This window comes from Ambystoma mexicanum, chromosome 13, assembly GCF_040938575.1.
Source record: "Ambystoma mexicanum isolate Mex_15411 chromosome 13, UKY_AmexF1_1, whole genome shotgun sequence".
In the NCBI taxonomy this organism is placed as follows: domain Eukaryota; kingdom Metazoa; phylum Chordata; class Amphibia; order Caudata; family Ambystomatidae; genus Ambystoma; species Ambystoma mexicanum.
The window spans coordinates 846,684,543-846,709,090 of NC_090938.1; the positions used below are offsets into that span (position 1 = coordinate 846,684,543).

Consider the following 24,548-nt stretch of genomic DNA (forward strand, 5'->3'; position numbering starts at 1 on the left):
GACACGAATAAAATAAATTTCGATTTACTAAAAATATACTATTTGAAATGTTTGCTATGAACCAAATAAATGAACTGATGTAGAATGGGTGAAGTGGGTGGAAACAGTAAAGTAGGTGAAACGGATGAAGTGGATAGAACATGTGAAATGGGTAGAACCAGTTAAGTGGACGGAATGTGTGAAGATGACATATGGAGAAAGGATAATGTGGAGGTAGAACGAATAAAAGCAGCAGTGCATAAAATGGTTGAAGTCCTTGGAACGGATTGGAGTGCTTGGAAAGAAGTGGAGTGCATGGAACGATGCAAGTACACGGAACAGTTGCGAGGGCATGAAACAGATTGGAGTGCATAGAATGGCATGACTTACATGCAATGGTTTGGAAGAGCATTGAAACGAACAGCTTTGAGTGCTTGACATGGTCGTAATGCATGGACAGTTGTAATACATGGAACGGATGGGGTACATGGAATTATTGGAGTAGACTCGGTCTGAAGCAACCAAGGTAAACCACCATATCCACATCTCCATGCTTACTCTCTTATTTACACCACCAGTCAAATAGAACACAGCGATACTATGACACCATTTGGTATAGCTGTTCTCATACCAACATCTGCCTCAAACTCCCCATCACCCGAAATTAACAGTGCCGGTCATTAACCCCCCAGCCTAGGTGTTCTCCTCAGGCCTAACACATAATCGGTCTGGATAACAATTTGTCAGAAACGAACACATATTCCTGATCTCTCAGTCTTCAAACTTACAGCTAAGAAGCAGCTATCACACAATTGCCACAGCAGCTGCACACCTATCCGGTGCTTACATACACCTTTTGAGGGTGTCAGTTCTCTGTACTGACCTGAACTTTGGTTCCCGAGGGTGTTGAACCTACCAGCGCCTTGAGACTATATTAATGGTATACAAGGTGCTATATAAATGCAAACAGAAATGCGAAATATGGCCCCAATGAAGAGAAACAATATTTCGAAACACGTTGGGTTTAAAGAATAAATACAAAATTGTTGATGAATTCTAATTGAAGTACACAGAGATTGTATGATTATTTGCTCTCCAAGAACGGATTTCCTAAAGTTTGGCTTCGTATTTGGGTCTAAAGATAGTGTATGGAGGACGGGAACTTTTACCTGTTCTGTATCAGTTTTTCTACTCATATGCCAGGGCTGACTTTTTTTTTTTATCTCCTCTGCACCTCAAACTAGTTTATCTCATTATAAACACATCACTACTAAGGTGTGCAGGGTGCAACTGTTTGGAATATATAGATGAGCGCGCGGGCACAACCCCCCCCCCCCCCGCGCACCTTTTGGAGAAAATGAATGTATGCAGAGCTGATAAAGGACTATAAAGATCGGTAATGTTCCCTTCCATCCAGCTACTGGGCCATGTCCGCCGCGGTGTAGCCACAGGCGCAGCTTCTCGTCTTCTCCTCGCTGTGTTCAGCTCCTGAGTGACACCATTGGGTACATAGTGGCCACCAGTGAAGTTTATGGACTTGCTGCTAGCACAGCCGCTACGAGCCATACATGCTGACCCACACTCGATCCTCTGCCTGCGTGATGCCCATTCCATACATACCCCTCTCCCACCTTAGGTCCAAAACTCCGGCCACCCTCTCCCCACTCTCCTGCACTCGCCCCTGCCTGCTCTCCTTTGCTCCGATGCCACCCACCTGCACTGGCGGGGGGGGGGGGGGTCCTGCCAGGAGGACGAGGAGCAGCAGGGGGGCTGCGCGGAGCATGCCGAGGAGAAGGTGCTGGCGGCAGCTCCCGGCGCCAGGTGCTGCAGTGTACCGCTGGAGGTGGCTCTTGGCTGCGGAATGGGGGTGACTTGGGCGATGGTTGCGCCGCCTCCTAGCTGACTCCCCGCCCCGTCCCCCTCCGCCCAAAAGTGAAACGGGGGCGCGCACAGTGCTATTACAGGAGGGGGTTAACCCCACATTGCAGGTCCCCGGGGCTTCAAGCGCCTCCGAGCAACACTGAAAAAAAGGGGGTGCCACCAGCAGAGCATCCAGACTTCACCCCTGTAAAGTAAGACACGAGTGTAGCATTACATTTCCCTCACCTTTTCATGTAGCGCGGGGGCTGCGGGGGCTGCGGGGGCGCCGGGGGCCGGGGGCGCCGCGCTCTACTCGCCATCTTCCAGCCGCTGCGAGGGAGATCCTGCTCCAAATGATGACGTCACTGCAGCGCGTCCAGATGCGACAGGAGTGGGGCGAGGCTCTTTCTCAGACACAGACACAGACATGAGTTATTTTCGGCGTGAGACCGTGAAAACAAGCAACGTTTTTCTCGCGCCTGCAGCCCCTCCCCATGAGGAGGGAGTGAGGAGCCGGAGGCAGCAGATAACAAAACCAGTGGAATTGCTTTGCTGAGGCTGGGGAGTGGAAGGGGCGCGACATGAGAGCATTGGGATCGATAGGGTGTGTAAGGTGGTGAGTGAGGTGTGTGGGAAAGATAAACATGGTGGAGACGGTGAAAGGCGTGGATGTGGTGGTTCTCCCGAAAACTGAGTTCATGTGCTTTGTGGTGAGTGTTCTGGAACTGGTTCAGGGGAATTTGTCTGTCAGTATGTCAGATCTAACGAAACGTGTGGTGGAAGCGGGGAGGAGGTTTTTTAGTGGTGTGGATGTGCAGGAAGAGGATGTGTTCAGGATGTTTGCTAAAGTGCGGAAGCAGAGTGGACTGTCGGTTTGAGGATTTTTCAGTGGAACGCGAGGAGTTTGTTGAGGAATGGACAGGAGCTGAAAGCGGTGGTGTGTGGGGAATTGAGTGTTGATGTGGTTTGTATTCAGGAGACATGGTTGAGGGGTGATCTGAGGTTTGTGATTCCGGGTTTTGAGTTGTTTCGTAAGGATAGGCTGGTGGGGAGAGGGAGGGGTTTAGCTTTGGCAGTGCGGAAGGGGTTGGTAGCGAGGGAGATTGTGGTGGATGGAGCGGTGGAGGCAATCAGGGCAGGGATTCGGACAGGGGGGTCGGAAGTGTTGGTGTTGAATTATTATAATCCATGTGAGGTGGTGGAGGTGGACGTGTTATCTGGAGTGATTGGGGGACATGTGGGCCCTTGCGTTTTGTGTAGTGATTTCAACAGTGCCAATACGTTGTGGGGTAGTGAACGGACGGATGCGAATGGGGAACTGTTGGAGGGTATGGCGGATGAGTTGTGTCTGTTTCTGCTGAACGATGGGTCGGGTACGCGGTTGGATGTGAGGACTGGGAAGTTGTCGTGTTTGGATCTGACCTGGGTGTCTGCATCGATTGCAGGTGAATGTGAGTGGGAGGTGAGTGTGGATGGAGATATGGGGAGCGATCATTCTGGCATTTTGGTGACTGTGAGCGGTGAGGTAGGGGTCAGAACCCGGATGGTTGGCAGTCGGTTGAATTTTAGGAATGCTAATTGGGAGTTATATAAGGAGTTGTGTCGAGAATTGATTGTTCCTCGAGGTAGGGGAGGGGGGGGGGTGGATGTATGGAATGAGCATCTGGTGCGGTTGGATAAGGTGCAGGCGAGGGCATTGAGGGTGTGCTCGGGTGTGATGAGGTCCTCTCCAGTGAATGCGGTTCAGGTGCTTGTGGGGAGATGCCGTTGCGGTGGAGGAGGAATGTGTTGAATATGAGGTGGTGGGTGAAGTGTAGTGTGAAGAGTGTGGCTCGTCCGGTACGTGAATGTTTGCAGTATAATTGGAGGTTTGATTATTATAGGGACCGGTGGAGGAAGAAGGGGGGCACTTTAGGGTTTCACATGTGGGAAAAGGGGGTGCAGTGGGGTGTGAGCGAGTTGTTGGTTGTGACGGGTACAGATTTGGTGAGATTGCCGATGTGGATGTTGAGGTCTCCGAAGGTATGTTTGGAGTTGGCGAGTGTGGTGTCGAAGAAGCGGGGTATGCGGGGTGAGATTAAGGCTTTGGGTCAGGCATATGTGGAAGGGAAGGAGGGATGTAAAGTGTTCACGGACGGTTCAAAGGATCCTGTGTCTGGGAGAGTGGGTATGGCGTTTTTTATGGAAGGCACTGGGGAGTATAAGGTGGGGCGTCTGACGAATGATGTGTCGATTTGTACGGCTGAGTTGGTGGCGATTGCGTTGGCGATTGATAGGGTGTGCGAGTTGGGGTTTGGGAAGGTGGTGGTGTTTTCGGATTCATTGAGTGGGTTGCAGGCGATTGTGGCAGGGGATGGTGATAGGAAGGATGTGATTTTGGACATCAGGAGGAAGATTGATCGGTGTGTGCGTGGGGGGATGGATTTGGAGTTGGCGTGGGTCCCCAGTCACAGTGGCATTTTGGGTAATGAGTTGGTGGATCTCGCGGCGGTGCGGGTATGAGGAGGGGAGAGGTTGATGTGCGGTTGCCTTTGAGTGTGGATGAGGTGAAGGCTGTGGTGGTGAGGCGGGTTATGGATGAGTCGCAGGGGAGGTGGGTGAGTGGGGTGAAGGGCAGGTGGATGTTTGGTGTCCGTGGGAAAGTGTCAGTGAAGGTGGATGCGGGGAGTCTGGAATGGAGGAGGGGGGAGGAGGTGATGCTGAATCGGTTCAGGATAGGGCATGCGGGGCTGAATGACTGTCTGTTTCGAGTGGGGAGGCGTGTGTCGAGGTACTGTGCGGTGTGTGGGGTGCCTGAGACTGTGGGACATTTTCTGCTTACGTGTGAGAGGCATGTTGAGGAGAGAGAGTTGATGAGGGTTCGGTTGTCTGCGCTGGGTGTGGCTGAGCTGAGTGGGAAGGCTTTGCTGGGAGGTGGCGGGGTGAGAGGCAGGGAGAGGAGCTGTGTGCTGCTGGATTTTGTGAGGCAGACGGGGCGATGGGAGGAGTTGTGAGAATATGAAGGATGTGTGTTGATTGGTGGGTTAGGTGCACATCATCCTTTTTCGGATGGAGAAGCGCCTGCGTGGGTCCGCCCATGCATTCGATAATAAGAAGAAGAAGAAGCAGCGGCACTCTAGATACAGCCACAGGCACCGCCGCTTCGAGTGGCACCAGAGGTTGCCACGCCCCCTCACCCATTCCTGCCTCAGCCTCCGGCCCGCTCCATCACCGCTCCAGACGCCTCCGCATGGGGGGCGGACACTGCGCTGCTGACTCTGGGCGCTCTCCACCAGCGCACGCCCCCTTCTCAGATGATTGACACTCACGAGGAGAAAGAGGGGCGGAGACTGCGTTCAAAGCACCGCGAAAAAAACTTTCTGTCCAGACTGCCTCTCTCACAGCACATGCGCAGCGCCATTCCTGCCTCAGCCTCCGGCCCGCCGTCTCCACAGACACCAGAGGCAGGCTCCACGCACCCTTCCTCGGGTGGCTCACGCATGCGCACCGCCATTCTTGCCTCACCCTCCGGCCTGCTTGGTCTCTGCTTCTGCCATCTCCACAGGCACCAGAGGCAGGCTCCACGCCCCCTTCCTAGGGTGGCTCGCGCATGCGCACCACCATTCTTGCCTCACCCTCCGGCCTGCTCAGTCTCCGCTTCGCCGTCTCCACAGGCACCAGAGGCAAGCTCCACGCCCCCTTCCTCGGGTGGCTCATGCATGCGCACCGCCATTCTTGCCTCACCCTCCAGCCTGCTCAGTCTCCGCTTCGCCGTCTCCACAGACACCAGAGGCAGGCTCCACGCACCCTTCCTCGGTAACTCACGCACACGCACCGCCATTCTTGCCTCACCCTCTGGCCTTCACTGCTCTATTTGAGAAACCTGAGGGTATTTTCCCAGGAAAACCTTGGGAAACCCTTATTCAGATGGCCAGGGGAGGGCTGGCGATCGAAGATCCCAACCCTGGGGGTGGACGAGCGAGCAAGTATCACCTGGGTGAGCAGCCCCAGGGTTATTTTCAAGGGAATACCCCAGGTGAGACGCAGTATTATGCCAAGGAAGGAGAGGCGTATGAGATCCCCAAGGTTTTTATAGGCTACACTACATCTGCCTCACCTCCTGCCAGTAAATCCCTCCTACCCAAGCCCACTAAAACCTCCAGGCAAACCGATCCCCTAGGAACTCAAAGCCTGTCAGGTTCAGAAAACGTCTCTCCCACAAACACCGTCATCCGGTTCACTATCCTAATACTCCCAAGCATTCGTCTTCCTATTCCCTTGATCATTCTTTTCCCCAATCCACAGCTGCTCAGGTAACATACTACAGTTCCCATAATCCCCCTGGTCTATTTTATGATCTCAGTTATTCTCGTCCCTCAGATTATCATTTTCTAAAATCCCAATCTACTGTGACGGGATACTCTAATTTCTACAATTCCCTATGTTCTGTTCTACACCCCGGTCATTTTCGTCCATTTCACAAACCCTATCCACTCTGCTCTTTTCAGTCTACCAATCAATCCCCTTTTTACAATAGCACTGTTTTTCCTTCCTATCCCATAGGACAATTTGGTATGAACTCTGTTTTATGGAATTGTAATGATGCTGTTTACCCGACATGTCCCGACAGAAGGGTCAGGCAAAGTTAGGCAATTAACTTGAACCACACACACCTGACGGCTCTTCCTATTCCCCAAAGGGATAAAAGGTGGAGATGGGGAGCAAACGAGGAGCAAAGCGGAAAAGGCGAGCACGAAAGCCTGCACGGCGAGACAGCTACCAAGAGGCAGTTCAAGAGAAGGAGAAAGCTGGCGGGAAGTGAGAGGGAGGCGAGGAGAAAAGGGACCTTGCCCTTTTCGTCCCAGGCCCACAGAACTTTCGTAGAGGAAACCGCGAACAATAGCATGAGTGTCCTGCAGCAGATGTGAGCGGTACACGGGGCAAGCTTATGTTGATAAGCAGGAGCGAGGGAAGCTCCCCTGCCCGTGATACCGGCCATGACTCCAGAGAAGCCAAAAGCCAAGCGGTTCATCACAGCCGGTGAGTCGAAGGGGAAAGCCGATAAGCAACGGTTTGTGTTGAGGGAGGATCGCAAAGTGGAAAGTTTTGAACCAAAACTAAAGAACTTTAAAGGAACTGTTAAAAGTGTGAGGGGGAAACCAGCTAGAGGGGGAAAGCGGCACCACGTGGGTGCTAACTCGAGAGAATCGGTCAATCCTTATATTGAGAAACTCCAGAAGGCCATAGGAAGGCCCCCAAAGGAAGCAAAGTGGTCACACGAGAGGGTGGATTAAAAAGCCCTGTACATTCGAAAGACTTTGATCCACAAGTTGGGTAAAAGTAAGGGAAGTGAATCCCACCTGGTGAATGAAAGATAAGAGAGATTATTTAAAGTAAAGAGGGGTCAGCCAAGAAGAGGGGGACCCAGGGGCGAGCCATTATCACCCTTGCTCGAGAGCCATAGTAAATCCGGTGAAGGAAGGCTAAGAATTGAGAGAGGTCGGAGCCTGGCGTAGGGGGATCCAAGGGTGAAAAGTTGTCACCCCAAAGCAGAAGTTAAGAGACAGTAAGAGTGAACCCGAAGGAGGGATGCCAGAGATGAAGCTATCACCCAAGTACTAGCAGTCAAGAGAGATCCGAGCCCGGCAGAGGGAGATCCAGGGGTGAAATCGTCACGCGAGTACTGACGCTCAAGTGAGGTCCGAGCCTGGCCGAGGGAGATCCAAGGGTGAAGTTTTCCTCAAGACTGTAGGATTACAATTGACAAGGGTCAGCCCAGAAGAGGGGGACCCGGAGGTGAAACCATCACCCTAATTGAACTTTGGATTACAATTGGGAAGGGTCAGCCCAGAAGAGGGAGACCGGGGATGAAGCCATCACCCTATCAGAATTGTGAAATATGATTGACAAGGGTCAGCCCACACGAGGGGGGCCCAGGGTGAACCCATCACCCAGCGCATATTAGGAACAAACTTTAATTGGTTAAAAGAACTTTTGTTTTGTTGGTCATCTGAATACCTCAGGCCCGAAGGCAATAGACTTTGAGGAAACAAGACTTGACCATCAACGGTCCTGAGAACTGCCATTGGAACTGTCATCTCGTGCTGGAGAAGCCCGAGACTGTATGTCCTTGGAACTGTAAGAGGATTCAATTCAACACTACAGCTAAGTCAACGCCTAGTCTATAATACTGAATGAAAACCCTTATTGATATATCTTTATGTCCAGTTCATGCGTTCTGGATGACTACCCCTATATAACACCCCTCTCTTGGAATCCCCCTGACCCCACTGAGCCAAGAAGTAGTTCTGTTTTGCAAGTTAAAAGGTTTATTTGATAATTTAAACAATAGATATATATATGTCACACCTTATAATAAATTAATAATTGAATATCACACTTAATCTGATATGATAAAGATTAACAACGGAGAATCTGGCACTAACACGCTTCTCTATAATCAATAAGGAGTTGACATGAAATGGATAAGATAGCACACTGGTAAATAGGAACAAAAGAAGAATAATGTGATAGAGAATGCTTTATAGAGTTCAAATAGATGGAATGTTGAATGAATGAAATGCAGTATAGAAAATACTCACTATGATTTCAACAAAACAATGTAATCACTCTTCTCTGGCAATCCCCTCCCCCCCTTGATGCAATGCAAGGAAATGGAAGGAAGCACACAGTTCTCAGAAATGCAATCAACTGTAATTCAGTTCACCCCAGCAAGCTTAGACTACAGAAGTTTGAAAACACAGGCAAAATGCTTTGATATGTGCTAGCAATGGAGTGAAAATATGTTAAAATGCTTTTAATTCATTCTAGGAGGTTCAGGGTGAGTGAAATCAAGTTAATATTAGCTCAGGCTCACTCTTGCAATGATTCAGGGATAGTTTTTATGAGGCAAACGATTTTCTGGCAAATGGAAGGCAAGCAGCAGCTGATTTTACATGTGGAGAAATTTGCAAATCGCGGTAAAATTCGCGGATGCGTGTTCCGCGATTGCGGTAAAACTATAGGGGGTAGGAATGCGGTTCTAGGTTCGTAGGAAAGCCACGATTCTAACCTTTCAGATGAAAGTTATTGCAAGTCTCTAGCACAAACGGTTGCGGAGATATGAGCGATTGAATAAAGGTCGTTTTTCAGATTTGAAATTTTAAAAGCTCAAAAAGACAAGTGCAGCTTGCAACTAGAAAATGACAAGTGACAGCTTTACAAATGACAGGTGACAGTTAGGAGACAGTTCTACTTAGATTAAGCTAGATTGAATTATATTATTTTAACTAGGAGATTGGTTCTGCACAGTTCTACTATGTACTCACACTATATTCTTGAATTAAATGGGCCTCGCCACGGATCTGGTCAGGTTTTAAACTCGCCTCTGGTCTCTGCACTTCACAGTGATCTGGGTCAGCTCTCTCTGGTTCTCTGGTCTGGGTCTCTAGTTCTGGATAGATTGAAGTCTCTAGTTTGGCTCTCTGGAGGTTTGATGGAGGTAAAGTATGGATTTTTCCGGCAGAGCTTCCAGCGGCAGATGGAATTGAAGGTCCCTATCTGTCCTGTCTGCTTTTATGTGTTTAGAATATGGGTGTGTTCTAGCATCACTGACCCTACCTCTCTCTCAGCTTCTAATTGGTCAAACTTCCATTTCTCACTTGATTGGGGAAGGAACTGTGAGTCAGAGTGATGTCATCCATTTATGATCTCTTGAAAAACCTCCCCTGTCATCTGTGCACCCAAATCTATATATGATCAAAATCCATATTTCACAGTTACACAGTTGTTTGAAATTACATATACATGGTGTGGCTGAATTTAGCCATGTCTCTGTCCAAATCTGCTGTTTCTAAGAGCTTGCATTCAGAAATGGCAGATAATTGACTTTTTAACTGATTTTTCAATTTCTGACATTGACCCAACTTTACATACATATGCGCAGGGAGTATGGACATTAACTGATGAAGTTTCAGATTTTTAACATGCATACATTTAGAGTAATATCCACTTTTCCGCTAACACCCCCCTGAACATACCACCGGTTCTAAAAACCTCTTAAACTGTGGGCAGAAAAATCACAAGAATTATGGTATCATTTATAAAATTTTCACATGTCCGCTCTATGAATGATCCATCTTTTTAAAGTTATGTTCTGGCTCCAAAGGGGTGTGGTTTACCCTCAGCACAAGGTTGAATTTCTGGTTTTTCCAGTTCTGCCAAGCCAGCTTGCTCTCACAGGCAGTGCCCCTCCCAGCTTCTGCCAAGAGGAAGCTACATTTTACGACCGCTGTAATAAAACCTTTGCCTGAGTCAAGACAGGCTTTGTTCAGAGCTCCTGTAGAGCACAGGTAATTCAATTATCAGATAGATGGCATATCCTTAGTGTGGCCAGCAAAAGGCAGATTGGCCTGGGAACACAGCTGTGACTCAAGTTTCACTCCTGATGGGGGTAGTTGCCAGGCAGAATCAAGTTCCTTAAGCCAGACTTTCAGCTAACTGTCATGTTTTTTTGTTGCTTTTTAAATTAACTTGCAATTTTACACATGCAGCTAGAATGCTGATTCTAAGTTTAAACTATGACATTTAAACAGTTACAAAGGCATGTGACACCAAACATAGGTCACTCATTTAATCTAAACATTTTCGATTTTAGTGTCTTTAAATCCAGTGCAACTTAAACTGCTGACTCCATAGCAGTTTTGTTATAAGCATTGTTTTGGGCTCTTCATTTCCCAGATTTTGTAGGCACACAAAACTCCATTCTGCCAAATGTCTGCTGGTGTTCAGTGAATATTTTGCACATGTTGCAATGTTTGAAAATAGGCATTTTGAGCCTGCCTTCAGAGAAACACAGGGTGGTTTTAAAACGCCGGCTTTTGGATAGTGGTGAGTACTGGTACTGCACCCATTTTTGGGATTTAACAAATGAATTCCCCACAATTCTAAGTTGCATTTGGCAATCAGCATTGCCATTCCCAATGGTTTCAGACTACTGTGCGGGTAGTCCAATGGTGGTTTTAAAGCGCTTTGAAGCTAACCGGCGCTACTGTTTTTCCTTTGGCAACCCATTTCCCTCATGGCAACCCGGCCTTTCATTCTCGCACTGGTGGGTGGCAAGTGAGGCAACCATTTTGGTGGGCGCACAAACTGCGCAGCTTTCCTGGATTTCGGCGCACATGTGGGTTTTCCGCCATCTTGACTTTCTAAGCCCACAGCACCAAATGTTGTAGCATGATAGCTTAAACGTGGGTCAGGACACCCAACAAGCCCCCCCACGCGACTGCACTTTGAATTTGAGTCGATGGGGAGTCGCGTGCCCAAGGGTTTTGACCCACGCACCGGTCTGTCCGCATAATCTTCTTCCTACTCTGTAGATGGCACAGTTCAGCATCTTCTTCTCCATCCGGTACTGATCGATCGGTCCTCCTCGCCGGTCCTGATGGGAATATTGGGCGGTCCACTGGGCCCATTGGATCTTCGTTCCCGGTCTCCGGATCGTCCTCCTTGGCCCGTCTTCAGGTTTTCTTTCTCCTAGGACGACAAAGGAAGAGCGGCAATACCTACTCATAGACGTTTTTCCACCACTGTTGAGATAGTGGGGCAGCATATGCATTTCATCATAATGAAACATTACATTCTTATTTTGATAAAAAACAGTATAACTAAGAGACAGTTTCATGCAAATCACAATATTTTAGAGACTATATGTGGTATGTTTTATGATTGGAACTGAATTAGTCTGAGACAGTACCCGCTAGGATTCCAGAGGATTCCTCCAGTTGTTGCAGAGTGTGCCTGGGATGGCAACATTTCAACTGGTTTATGTGGACCCACTTGTCTTCCCCCGCTGCCAAAGGACCTTTGGGGATGTGGATTTTGTAGGCCACAGGGGAGATCTTGTCGATGATCTCAAAGGGTCCTTTCCATGTAGGCAAAAATTTGCGCTGCTTTGCCTGGTTTCTTTGGAAGTTGTATAGATAGACCCGGTCTCCCACCTGATATTCCTTCCTGGAAGTTTTCAGGTCATAATGGGTCTTCATGCTATCAGCTGATCTTTCTAGATTCCGCTGAGCATAAGCAAAAGCATGTTGGAGGTGTTTCCTTAAATTCTCCACATACTCATGAGTAGTGGAGGCATTTATCAGTGTCTGCTCTTGGGTCCTGTAGAGCAAATGCTGTGGAAGCACCATCTTGCGCCCAGTCATCAACTCAAATGGTGACATTTTGGTTGCAGATGAAGGGGTAGATCTGATGGCCATTAGGACCAGAGGTAATCGGATATCCCAACTTGGCCCAGAATCTGCCACAAACTTCTTTAATATGCTCACAATTGTCCGGTTATATCTCTCTATGGCCCCAGAAGAAGCTGGTCTATAAGCAATATGCAGCTTTCTCTTGACCCCCAGTATCTCCCACATCTTTGTCATTACTTCACTGGTGAAGTGGCTACCTCTGTCTGACTCAATCCTATGAGGTAGACCAAAACGGGAAAAGATGTGGTTAATCATCAAGGCAGCTGCAGTTTCTGCCTTGCAATTTGGGGCTGGGAGACATTCCACCCACTTGGTAAACAAGCATGTCACAGTCAACATGTACTTATTCCCCCTAGCAGAGCGAATCACGGGGCCTACAAAGTCGATTTGTAAATCTGACCATGGCAGTGTCATCCCCCTCTTTTGGAGAGGCGCACGGTGCGTGAGGGATGATGGCTGAAATTGTGCACACACAAGACACCCCTTCAAGTATTGGCCGAGGTCCTGCCCCATGTGTGGCCAGTATGCAACCTCTCTTAAGATTTCCAGTGTTGTGTGAAACCCCCTATGACCGGCAGTGGCCGCATCATGGGCGTGACTTAACATCAGGCTTCGGAATGAGGTAGGAACCACCCACTGATCGTGGCCAGCTTTGGATTTCCTTACCAACAAACCGTCTTGGATCCGGAACATTTTTGGACATTTCATCAACACTCTTAGGTCCTCTTTCCCAATGTAATCGGTATCCGTCAGGGGAAAGTTCTCAGGGTCCTCAAGGTGCTGGTAAAATTTACCAATAATTGGATCCCCCTTCTGAGCTGTAATCAAATCAGCATCAGGGGTCTCCTTACTCCATTGTGCAATTGAAAGGTCGTTGTGAGCATTTGTCTGGGACCTAGTGATAGCAGTGACCTGGATTTCCCCCAACAGGGACTCAATCTCAATTAGATCCCCTTGGATGGCCCCGGTTTTGGCCAGCTGATCAGCTAAGTCGTTTCCAGTTTTGTCTGGTCCCTCTACTTTGGAATGACCCTTGATCTTTTTCCAATAGATGGTCATCTCATTCGAGGTGACCAGATCATCAATGTTTTGGATCAACTTCCCATGTTTCAAGGGTTTGTTGTTAGCACATAACATGCCTCTGGTTTTCCAATTAACCAGGTGCTCCACGAACCCGTTCCGTACATAATCCGAATCTGTGATTATGACCAGTTCGTGGAGTTGATGCTGGACAGCAGTGAGGATGGCCTGATGCACAGCCATCAATTCTGCCACCTGACTACTTCGGGGACCAATTTTGTATCCAGCGGAGGGTTCTGGGGACTCATTCACCCATGCATTCCCTACGCCGGCCACCAGTTCTTTCTCCCCGTTGTTGTCAACATGGTAAGAGCATCCATCCACATAGACAGTGGGCATTCCCTCACACTTGTCCTCTTCAAAGACTTTGTGTGGGGAATTAAGGTATGCCTCCGTGTTGTCCTTTATTTTTAGACTCTCGCCCTCGAGACAGTTTTCTCTGGCACAATCATGCAAGTCAGCCAGACCTTGCGCGAGGGGACTCTTCTTGTTTTGGCCATATCGGACCTCCACAGGAAAGCCTTGCATTGACAGAATACAGGAAGTAATTCGGGAATTACTCACATTTCCGGCCCGGATTCGGTCACTTTGGAGATATTGCAGAGGCTGGTGAGGAGTCTCCACTATGATGTGTTCCCCCTGGATAAACGGGCGGTAATTCTTCAATGCCCACACCGTTGCCAGGAGTGCCTTCTCACAATCGTTGAATTTTTCCTCCACAGAGGATAAAGTTTTGCTCGCATAGGAGATTACTTTATTGACCTTGTCATGCTTTTGGTATAATACTGCCGTCAAGCACGTATTAGAGAACCCCGTCTCCAGGAAGAACTCCTTGTTTCTGACAGGGTAAGCTAGGCAAGGCGCTTGTGAGAGGCTTCTTTTGAGTTGTCTTACTGCCTCGGCTTGTTCTGGACCCCATTCCCACTTGACCCCCCCCTTCAGGAGATGAATCAGGGGTCTGGTGATCTCTGCGTAGCCCTCAATGAACTTTCTGCTGTAATTAGTCAGTCCAAGGAGGCTCCTTAGTTCCCGCAGAGTTGTGGGGTCTTTCAGTTTCTTAAGTGCTTCCACTTTCTTTTCCTGGGGACAGAGACCCTGAGGAGTAATCTCATGCCCCAAGAAATTAACACGGGTTCTACACCACTGTGCTTTCTGAAAGGAAAGTTTTGCTCCGGCGGCCCTCAACTGGGTCAGAACATAACGGATCTCCGCTATGTGTTCCTCCACAGATGAACTTTTAATGAGGACATCATCTACATAAGCCAGGTTACCCCTTGCACCCAGGTCGGGCATGGCCTTATGTAGGAAAATATTGAACTCATTACCGGAGTTAAGGTATCCGAAGGGAGTCCGGGTCCATGTGTACTGCTGGCCCCCAAAGGTAAAAGCCAGTTTGTATTGGTCCTCCCTGCTGACAGGCACGGTCCAGTATCCATTGGTCAGGTCTATTGCAGTGAATACCTGTGACCCCTGGATCTGGGCCAGCCCTTGGTCAATGTAGGGCAGAGGCCATCGGGAAGTATGGACCCGTTTGTTGAGCTCCCTGAGGTCAGCACAGAGTCTCCACTGGCCGTTTGGCTTCAATATTCCCAGCACCGGATTATTGAAGGTGCTGTGGACTGGACGGATTATTCCCCTGGACTCAAGGTTCTTAATTATTTCAGTAAGGGACTCCATTGATGCGAGAGGCAAGCGATATTGCTTCACAAACACAGGAGTCATGCCAGGGTCCGTGGGGATTGTGGTTGTGTGGATGTCAGTGCGACCACAGTCATATGAGTCTACCGCAAAGAGATCTTGGAAATCCAAGAAAACTTGTTTCAACTTTTGCTTTTGTTCCAGAGTCACACAGGCATCAGCTAGGTTGACTCTCTCTTCCACCATCTGCCTGAAGCCTGGGAAGACTTCTGGTTTGGCTATCTCCGCGGCCTCCTCCAGCTGGGTGGAGAAGTCCCTGGTCAGAGTGCTGATTTGGACCGGAGGCTTCAGGTGGGAAAGGCAGCCCTCATGGACCTGGAAAATCACCTCATCCCTCCTGAAGTCACAAGTCACATCTTCCTTACCATAAGGGCAAGAAGTGTACACCAGGAAGTTCCCCCCATGCCGGGTAAAAATCCTGTCTGGTGTTGTATTGTCCTCACTGTCACTGTCAAAACAGTCCTTGGGGATTGGTCCTAACAGTTCATTTTTAAGATCAATGGAGAAATGTCGGTCATCAACCGCCATTCCAATAATGGTGCCTGCGGCTAGAGTAATACTCTTTAAGTCGCTGTTATCCACCTCTATTGGAATGGTGTCATGTTCTATGTTGACTAATGGTGTTGGGTTTACCCCCAACCCTTGCTGTTGGAGAGAAGCATTTAGATGTATGTAAGCATCAGGGTTTTGCAAATATTGTCCTCTTTTAGCTTTCACTTCCAGGGAGAATTGTCGGGTCCTTTCTGGGATGGTGACTTCCTCTTTAACCTGAATTTCAACTGCATAAGGTAGCAATTGAGCTGACCTAAATGCTTTTTCTGGATCATCAAAGCTCATGGGATTATCCGCTAATCGGGACCAAGCTTTGAAGTTTATTAGGTCCAAACTAATGGCAAAGCGATTGAGAATGTCACTGCCTAAGTAAAAGGCGGCAGTGACGTCTCGCACGACCCAACAATTATGGACTATGCTCTTGTTGCCAATGGAGATTTTGAGCATGCACCTGCTTGGCAGGAGATGTTTGGAATTAGGTGCTTCCAGGTCCATTTCCCATTTGTCTATCAGTTTGAAGGTGTGAATGGCTGGATCTTTTGGGAGTTGGCGGAACATGGCTTCGCTGATGAAGCTCTTACCGTTGTTCACACACACTCGAGCGAGAACAGAGTCCTTCCCATCATTTAACTGAACAGGGATGAACAACTGCTCTCCAATTTGCTGAATATCAGCCAGGCTCTGAGCTGATTTCACATCTTTCTGGACTATTGGAGTGGGAGTTTCTGATTGTGGATTAGTATAGAATCTCAGAGTGTTTCCTTCCAGCGTGGAGTACCACTTTAGACTGGAAGGAAGGTTGATTTTCAGAAATAGAGAGGACCCCCCATCACCAGTCTGTTGTCCTACTGCTATGACTGTCACGTCTGGAATTTGGTTGTTCTGGAAGTGAAATTCTACTTGGTCTGATTTTTGTTCAACCATGTGGCAGGTGCCGTTTAAACTAACATGGTTGACACTCTGTTTTAATTTTATTGGTCGGCTAGTCTGGGTCCAGAGGACCTTGTTTACGCAATCTATTAGGGGTGACAACCTTCTCAGGAGGTCATTCCCTAGTAAACAAGGGGTGCCCTCTGGGGTCACAACTATGACCGGGTGTTTCAACTTATGTCGCCCAATTTTAATGTCCAAGTCTGCCGTCCCCTCAACGGGAATTTCCTTCCCGTCAAAGTTCTGGAGTTGTCCAGGAAGAGAGGTGAGAGGAATTTGGTAATTCTCTCCCCTTCCTGCATTCAGTTCGTCAAAGGCCCTTCTGGACAGAAGGGTAGCTTGAGATCCAGTGTCCACCAGTGCCGAGATTGTACCCTGCCTCTGTACTTGTACCGGGGCATAATATCTTCCCTCCTTCTCCTCAAGGGGGCACAGGTAATGTACATTTTTGGACAACTGGTGGGCTAACTTTCTGGTTTTGGACATTGCTAGCGAAGAGATTTGGGCAGAATTCTGTGGAGAGCCTTGGGAATCTGAAAGAAAAAGTTGGCAACTGGAGATCAGGCCATTGTGGGTTCCCCTGGCTCCGGTTCTGGGCCGCCCCCCCCTTTTTGGAGGCAGTCACCAGGATGGGTTTGAACCAGGGGATTTTCTTGCGGTTGGTTCTGGGATGAGATGGTGGGCGGCGGTAGCTCAGTCTCCACATCTCCCCAGTCTGGATTTGCATCCCTAGGGACCCATTTTTCTTTGGGAGGAGTTCCCCCCTCTCTGAAGGAGAAGATCCTTTCCCCAGGATCCTCTGAGGATCCCTCTCCCTCAAATTGGAAGACCTGTACCTCCTCCTCAAACTGAGTCTGTTTGGGTCTTTTGTTTCTCCTACCCCCCCTCTGCTCCTTAGGAGGCAGACTTTCAGGGGCAAGAGATTTTGTTTCCGGTTCCTGGGTTTCCAGGGGCTGTTTACAAGTGAGGAAGGAAGCTTCCTCCAAGGCTTTACACCCCCCTTCCCTTTGTGCCTCCTCCCTGGGAACCGGTGAGTTATCGGGGTGCTGCCCCCGTCATTGTTCTGGAGCACCAGGTCCAGAGTTGGGTGCGTTCTGCGCCGGCACGCCCATCTGAGGGTTCTGCTGAGCCCTCAGTATGTGACCCAGATCCCGCGCCATGTTTTGAACCTGGCGCTCTAACTGGGAAACCCGCTCAGGCTGATACGGGGCCCTGTTTTCTCCCCTGGGCTGATCCCGGGAAGGGTAGCTGTCCCTCCTCTGGTAATACCCCGGGTTGGGAAGATTTGGGTACCCCTCCACCCTTGGCCTCCCCTCTCCCGAATTCAGTGGTCTGGTCTCAGGGAATTGGGGAAAGAAGGATGGATGGTTTTGGGGCTGAAAGTCGGGTGGATATCTGGGGAAAAAGTTCTGCCCAGGGTTTGGTAAATTTCTGCCCTCCTGTGGGAAGTTTGGAGGGAAGTTCCCTGGGTTAGGTGCTTGGCTGGATCCCCCCCCTTGGGCTGGAGGAGTCCACACATAACCCAGGATGGGTCGATTTCCCTTGTAACGGGGACTTACATAATCAGGAGAGCGAGGGACCCCATTTGTGGGGCTGCCTCCTTGGCTCCCTGTCTGTGACTGACCCGAGGACCTTCTGGGCCTAGCATTATTAGGTGCAGGTAGGTTTTTAGGCCCCCCCATCTCCAAATCCAAAACGGGGGTAACCTTTACCTCTGCCACCTTGGCAGCAGCAGGGGTGCTGTTGGCTTTGGGGTTTTTCTGGGCATTACTTTTGCTATCTACCGGTTTCTGCACCTCATAGATCCGGGTAGCCTGTTCAATGACCCAGTCTAAAGATCTTTTCTCGTGAAAATCCCTCACGAGCTGGGTCATGATATATTTGGGCAAGGCATGGAAAAACGTATTAATGAACTCTCTACTATCTGTGCGCACCCTTCTGGTGGTTTGCGCAAAAGCACGCTTTAACTCCTGCACAAATTCTTGTGGGGCCTGATCCTCCCCACATTGCAAATTGTAGGCCGCCTTGCGATCCTCTTGAGGATTTCTGTGAACAGAAAAATGTTTCAAGATGGCCGCCTTATAGGTGGACCATCTTAAATGATTTTGGTCCTCCAGCCCCGCAAAGAAACTGGAGTATTCCGGGGAGAAGGTCCACTTTACATATTGAATACAGCTTTGGCTGTCCTTCAAATGGAAAGTCTCCATCATTTGTTCAAACAACTCTAAGTGCTCCCAAACAGAATACTTAGCGTTCTTATGGTAAGGCGTGATGACGCTCCTGATCGCCTTAATCTGCTTTAAGGGGTCCTTCAGCAAGGCCCTTTTTGCCTTATTGGCCTTTTTGGTTCGGGTAACCCTTGTCCATTCGTCCTCGGACTCAGAGGCACTGCTCCCAGAGGTTCCCGTCTGTTCTTCCAGGTTTTCCCGGATTCTGCGAGCCTGGGAATGGCTGGCAGATTGTGGGGACCTGGTCTCCTGTGTCCTGCGCAGTTCAGAGGAGTCTTCAGATTCCTCCTTGCTGCCAGGATTTGATGGGTACCCCCTCCACTGACCTAACTGGGCAGAGGTTTTCAGGATGCCCTTAATGGGCCTACTCTCCTGGGGTTCCCCACTGAACTGTACTGTACTTGGGTGCCCATACCCAGATGCCCACCCCTCCATTCCTGAGTGGTACTGGCCTATGAGCCCCATACTCTTAGCTGGATAGTAATCTGCCATCCCTGTGGCCCTGTGCTCATGTGCGCCAGGGGACATGGGGGTGGTAGAGTCCAGGGACTGGGGGAGATGAAGGCCCCTGGTGTTAGGGCTCCTGCGGTTATGGTCAGGAGTCTCTCTTTCCCAGCGGACCTCATCTCTATCCGCCCCTGCTCCCTGTTGCAATGCAAGAGCCCGCATTTGTGCTTTCAGTTCCTCTGTTAAGGCCTTACTCGACTCTATCAGTTTCTCCTGCATCGCTACCTGTTGCTGGAGCCTCTCATTGTGCTGGCAGAGAGCCTCATTTTCCCTCTGTACTTCCTGGTTGGTCCTGGAGAACTGGGCCAGTCTTTGCTGCAGGAGGGTTACCTCCTGAGCTGTGTCCCTATTGGCCTGCTCCTTTCTTGCTAGAGCATCCTCCACCCTCCTGGTGTGCTCTAGCAAGTTCTGGTGTTCTTTTTGGAGGTCACCCAGTCCCTGGTGGGCCAGGTGATTTTCTTCCATTTTTCTTTCTAAATGGCATACTTCCTGGCCTAAGGTATCCCTTTCCTGACTAAGAGCCTGCATCTGTGCCGCCAGGTCGTCCCTTTGCCTTTGGAAGGCACCAGCATTCTGGCGCTCCTGATCAAACTCTGCCTGGGTATCCAGGTCTTTCAGAATTAGTTTGTTGCTCTCTGCCTTCACTCTATCTAGGTGGCCTTGCAGGGTGACTACCTGCTCAGCACATACCCTGTTGAAGTCCAGTTGCTGCTCCAGCTTTTTCTGGTTTTGCAGTAGGGAGTCCAAACCTTCTTGGTATTCCTTCTGCAAGGCCAGAAATCTGGTATCCTGTTCTACCTTTTCCTGTTGCAGCACATCCATATCCTTCTTTATTTTAATGATGTGCTGCCTACTATCATCTTCTGACTCCTGGCTCCTCTGCAGCCTCTGCTCAGAAGAGACCAGGTCAGATTGGACCTTCTCTAACGCCATCTGTTGCCTATTTGCCAGATTTTGGCTTTCAGCACATCTATCCTGCATGTCTCCCATATATAGGTACAGGTATGCCGCTATCCTAACAATCTTGTTGTGTTCATCTTTGGCCTTAGGAGCCATATATAGTTCACTCAGGGCCACATGTAATGGACCCTGATCTCTCCATAAGTCTGACCCTGTTTCAGTGACCTGTCGCGTGATGGCCTGCAACCAGGCATCCTGGCCCTGTTCGGTCCATTCACCTCTCACAAATAGCTTATGCAAGAGGTGCTCTCTGGCTATTTTCATATCTACCAAGGTCGTCATTCTAGAGATTGGTCTCTGTCCTGACTTACAGAAGTTAGTATTTTATTTTTGCAGAACAGAACTTTTCTTGGAGTGTCCCTTTTGAGGAATGCTTCACAGCGTAATGCAGCGTGGTGATCCGACCGGATGTATGTATCCCGTCAGTTAGCACACTGTATTAAGCTGCACAAGTGGTATTCTAACCCAAACATCCCGGACGAGCCCCCATTTTGTAAGAGGATTCAATTCAACACTACAGCTAAGTCAACGCCTAGTCTATAATACTGAATGAAAACCCTTATTGATATATCTTTATGTCCAGTTCATGCGTTCTGGATGACTACCCCTATATAACACCCCTCTCTTGGAATCCCCCTGACCCCACTGAGCCAAGAAGTAGTTCTGTTTTGCAAGTTAAAAGGTTTATTTGATAATTTAAACAATAGATATATATATGTCACACCTTATAATAAATTAATAATTGAATATCACACTTAATCTGATATGATAAAGATTAACAACGGAGAATCTGGCACTAACACGCTTCTCTATAATCAATAAGGAGTTGACATGAAATGGATAAGATAGCACACTGGTAAATAGGAACAAAAGAAGAATAATGTGATAGAGAATGCTTTATAGAGTTCAAATAGATGGAATGTTGAATGAATGAAATGCAGTATAGAAAATACTCACTATGATTTCAACAAAACAATGTAATCACTCTTCTCTGGCAATCCCCTCCCCCCCTTGATGCAATGCAAGGAAATGGAAGGAAGCACACAGTTCTCAGAAATGCAATCAACTGTAATTCAGTTCACCCCAGCAAGCTTAGGGACACCCAACAGAACCAACGTCTCGTGCTGTAGAAGCCAGAGACTGTATTGTGCTCCACCAGCTCCCATCCTACCCCGTGCTAAAACATGAGGAAGGGAGACCCAAACCACTGCATCCTGACTTAATATTTGAGAACACTTCTTTATTTTCTTGAGAACTATCCTACACCCCTTTTTGTAATAGCTGTAAGGTTTGGCAATAGGTTTTAGTATAGGCCTTTTCATTTTGACACAACGCCACTAGGACTGCCTTATTTTTAATTTGATGGTCGACGCATGTCCCCATCTTAGATTTAGGTTTAGATTTTTCCAACCCGCATACCATTTTCATTGTTCAATAAACACCCTTGAACTGTGATCACTTGCGTCACCATGCGTTTCTCACATCTATCTCGAACACTCTTGAGGTACTTGCCCCTGGCATGAGGATCCGCCTGAAGCCCAAATCCAAGTGCAACCCTTGGTAGGACTCAGACCTCGTCACCATTAAACGCAAGTGTAGGGTGGCAGAGAGGAATTGGAGGGCAACAGGTAAACCCTCTGACAAACTGGCCTGCCACCTTCTACAAAGGCAATACAGACTCTCTGTCCTTGCTAAGAAGAGAGTGCACATCCAAGCCTGCGTCTCTGCAGCATTTAACAACTCGGCCGAACTCTTTCATATCTGCACAGAGCTGGCCAGTCCTGCTGCATTCTCTACTGCTCCTGTCCCCTCCCAGGCCCTCTGCACGGCCCTGGCTTTTCATTTCATCACTAAAATTCAGGAAATCCTGTCCGCGCTCTCCTCCTCTCCTGGCCCTCCTGCGGCCACCCCTCCTCCTCCCGTCTCCTCCTTTCCTTTGTTTGCCATCAGATCCACCAACATTCCCGTTCTCACCGCTCTCGCCCTAGCCTTCTTCCGTGCCGCCACTGCTCTTGAACATTCCACCAACCACCATGGAACCTCGATCTTCCCACCCTTCCCCTTCTCAATCTCCGGAATTGCTGCCACAGACGCTGCTCTCATTCCCTGCACCAGATGCTCATTCCATTCATCCACCCCCCCCCATCTCTTCCCCATGGAACAATCAAATCCCGACACACTCCCTTATACACCTCCCAATCAGCCTTCCTAAAATTCAACTGACTCCCAAACATACGTGGCCTGATCCCTACCTCACCCCTCACAGTCACCAAAATAGCAGAATGATCGCTCCCCATGTCCCCATCCTCACGCACCTCCCAATCACATTCACCCGCAATTGCAGCAGTCACCCAGGTCAAATCCAAGCGCGACAACTTCCCAGTCCTCACATCCAACCGCGTACCCGAGCCATCATTCAGCAAAACCAGACTCAATTCATCCGCCATGTCCTACAACAGTTCCCCATTCGTATCTGTTCGATCACTACCCCACAACGTGTTGGCACTGTTAAAATTGCCACACAAAACACAACGTCCCACATGTCCCCTTATCACTCCAGACAGCACATCCACCACCTCACACGGATTATAATAATTCAGCACCAATACTTCCGATCCTCCTACCCGAATCCCCGCCCCAATCGCCTCTACTGCTCCATCCACCACAATCTCCCTTGCAACCAACCCCTTTAGAACTGCTAGAGTCACACCCCCTCCTCTTCCCTCCATCCTATCTTTACGAAACAACTCAAAACCCAGAATCACAAACCTCAAATCACCCCTTAACCACGTCTCTGAATAGAAACCACGTCAACATTCAATTCCCCACACAACACAGCTTTCAACTCCTGTCCATTCCTCAACAAACGCCTCGCGTTCCACTGCAAAATCCTCATACCGGCACCCCACTCTGCTTCCGCACTTTAACAACCATCCTAAACACTTCCTGTTCCACCACATCCACAACACTCAAAAACCTCCTCCCCGCTTCCACCACTCCTTTCGTAAGATCCGATACACTGATAGACACATTCCCCTGGACCAGCTCCAACACCCTCACTATGAAGCACATAAACTCAGTTTTCGGGACAATCACCATTTCTACGCCTTTCACCTCACCCACCACTTTCTTCCTTCCCACAGCCTCATCCACCACCGGCTCTTTCGCACTCACCTCACTCACTACCCGTGCCGGTTTCACCTTTGCCACAGCCTCCGCATAAGACAAACCTTCCGCTGCCCTCACCTGCACTACCTCTCTCGCCACCCTGTGACTCTCACACCCCCTATACGCGGTAGAATGCCCCCCCCACAATTCACACACTTCGCCGGGGTCTCCACCTTGCATTCCTTAATATCATGATCTCCACCACACCTCCCACAGTGTCTCTCATTCCTGCATACTCTCGCCACATGTCCAAACTGTTGACATTTATAACATCTCAAAGGCAACGCTACATAAACTTTCACACGGAACCTCTGATATCCCAACTCCACCACTTCCGGACACACCGTCTTCGCAAACCTCACTGCCACAGTCGTAGACACCACATCCCCATGTACATCTCTCCTCCCCAACCTCCATGCTTCCACCACCCCCACATCCGCAAATTCCTTTTCCACCTCAGACATATTCACAGACACTGGCACTCCATACAGCTCCCCCTTACATGACACACCACTTTGATCAATCACTCGCACTGCATGCCTACCCAGACAACGCACCTCCAGAATCTTAGCCTTGCTACCAGCATCCGTCCCCTCCACCAACAATGGTCCCCCAGCCACCACTAACACCCGAGTAACATCCCCCACAGCCGCCTCCACCCATTTAGCAATTTCCAACGGATTCACCCCCAGAAACGTCTTCTCTCGACTCTCAGGCTTCAACACCACCTTCCACACACTGTCACACTGCATCTGCTCTTCCCCAGATCCACCGTTCCCTAAAGCCCCCAGCCCTTCCAAAACGCACTTTTCCTGGATTACCGACCCAGTGTTGTTCCGGGCCAGCCCCCCTTCATCATCCCTCGGGGATCTGCTGCGATCCTGTCCCACACTCTCCTACTTCCCTCCTTCCACAGATGTAGATTTTATAATCATCGTCCTCCCCCTCTTCGCCCCCTCCTCCACCTCCTTTTTCTTTCCTTTCTCCTTACCCATCCTTACCTCCTCCTTTGAGCACATTCAGCCCCAGCCTTGAGAGTCCACTCCACCTCCTCGAGCCCAGCACCCTCCACCCAGTCACTGCTCTGCCCTGCCTGAGTCCGGCCACTGTTCTCATCTGCAGCCTGACTCTGTTCGCATGATGATGATACAGAGAGAGAAGAGCGTGTGGGTGAGGTCAGTGGGTGTGGAGGTGGATGCTACAGAGAGTGAATGGTGTTCGGGTGAGGTCAGTGGGTGTGGAGAGGTGGATGCTACAGAGAGTGAAGGGTGTTCGGGTGAGGTCAGTGGGTGTGGAGAGGTGGATGCTACAGAGAGTGAAGGGTGTTCGGTGAGGTCAGTGGGTGTGGAGA

At 49.3% G+C, this 24,548-nt stretch overlaps 1 protein-coding gene across 3 annotated transcripts in view; it reads right to left on the bottom strand.

Annotated features, from left to right (window-relative positions):
- The window catches only part of LOC138522106 (uncharacterized), a 136,379-nt gene that overhangs the window by 79,158 nt on the left and 32,673 nt on the right, over nucleotides 1–24,548 (bottom strand). Inside the window, exon 1 of one of the 3 annotated variants that reach the window (XR_011283242.1) lies at nucleotides 2,086–2,217. The exons of 1 other annotated variant lie outside the window; for it this stretch is intronic. The gene's annotated coding sequence lies outside the window, so the exon portion shown is untranslated. Of the gene's footprint in view, nucleotides 1–2,085; nucleotides 2,218–24,548 lie in introns of those variants that run through there. One more of the 3 variants, XM_069635371.1, reaches the window with a different exon arrangement.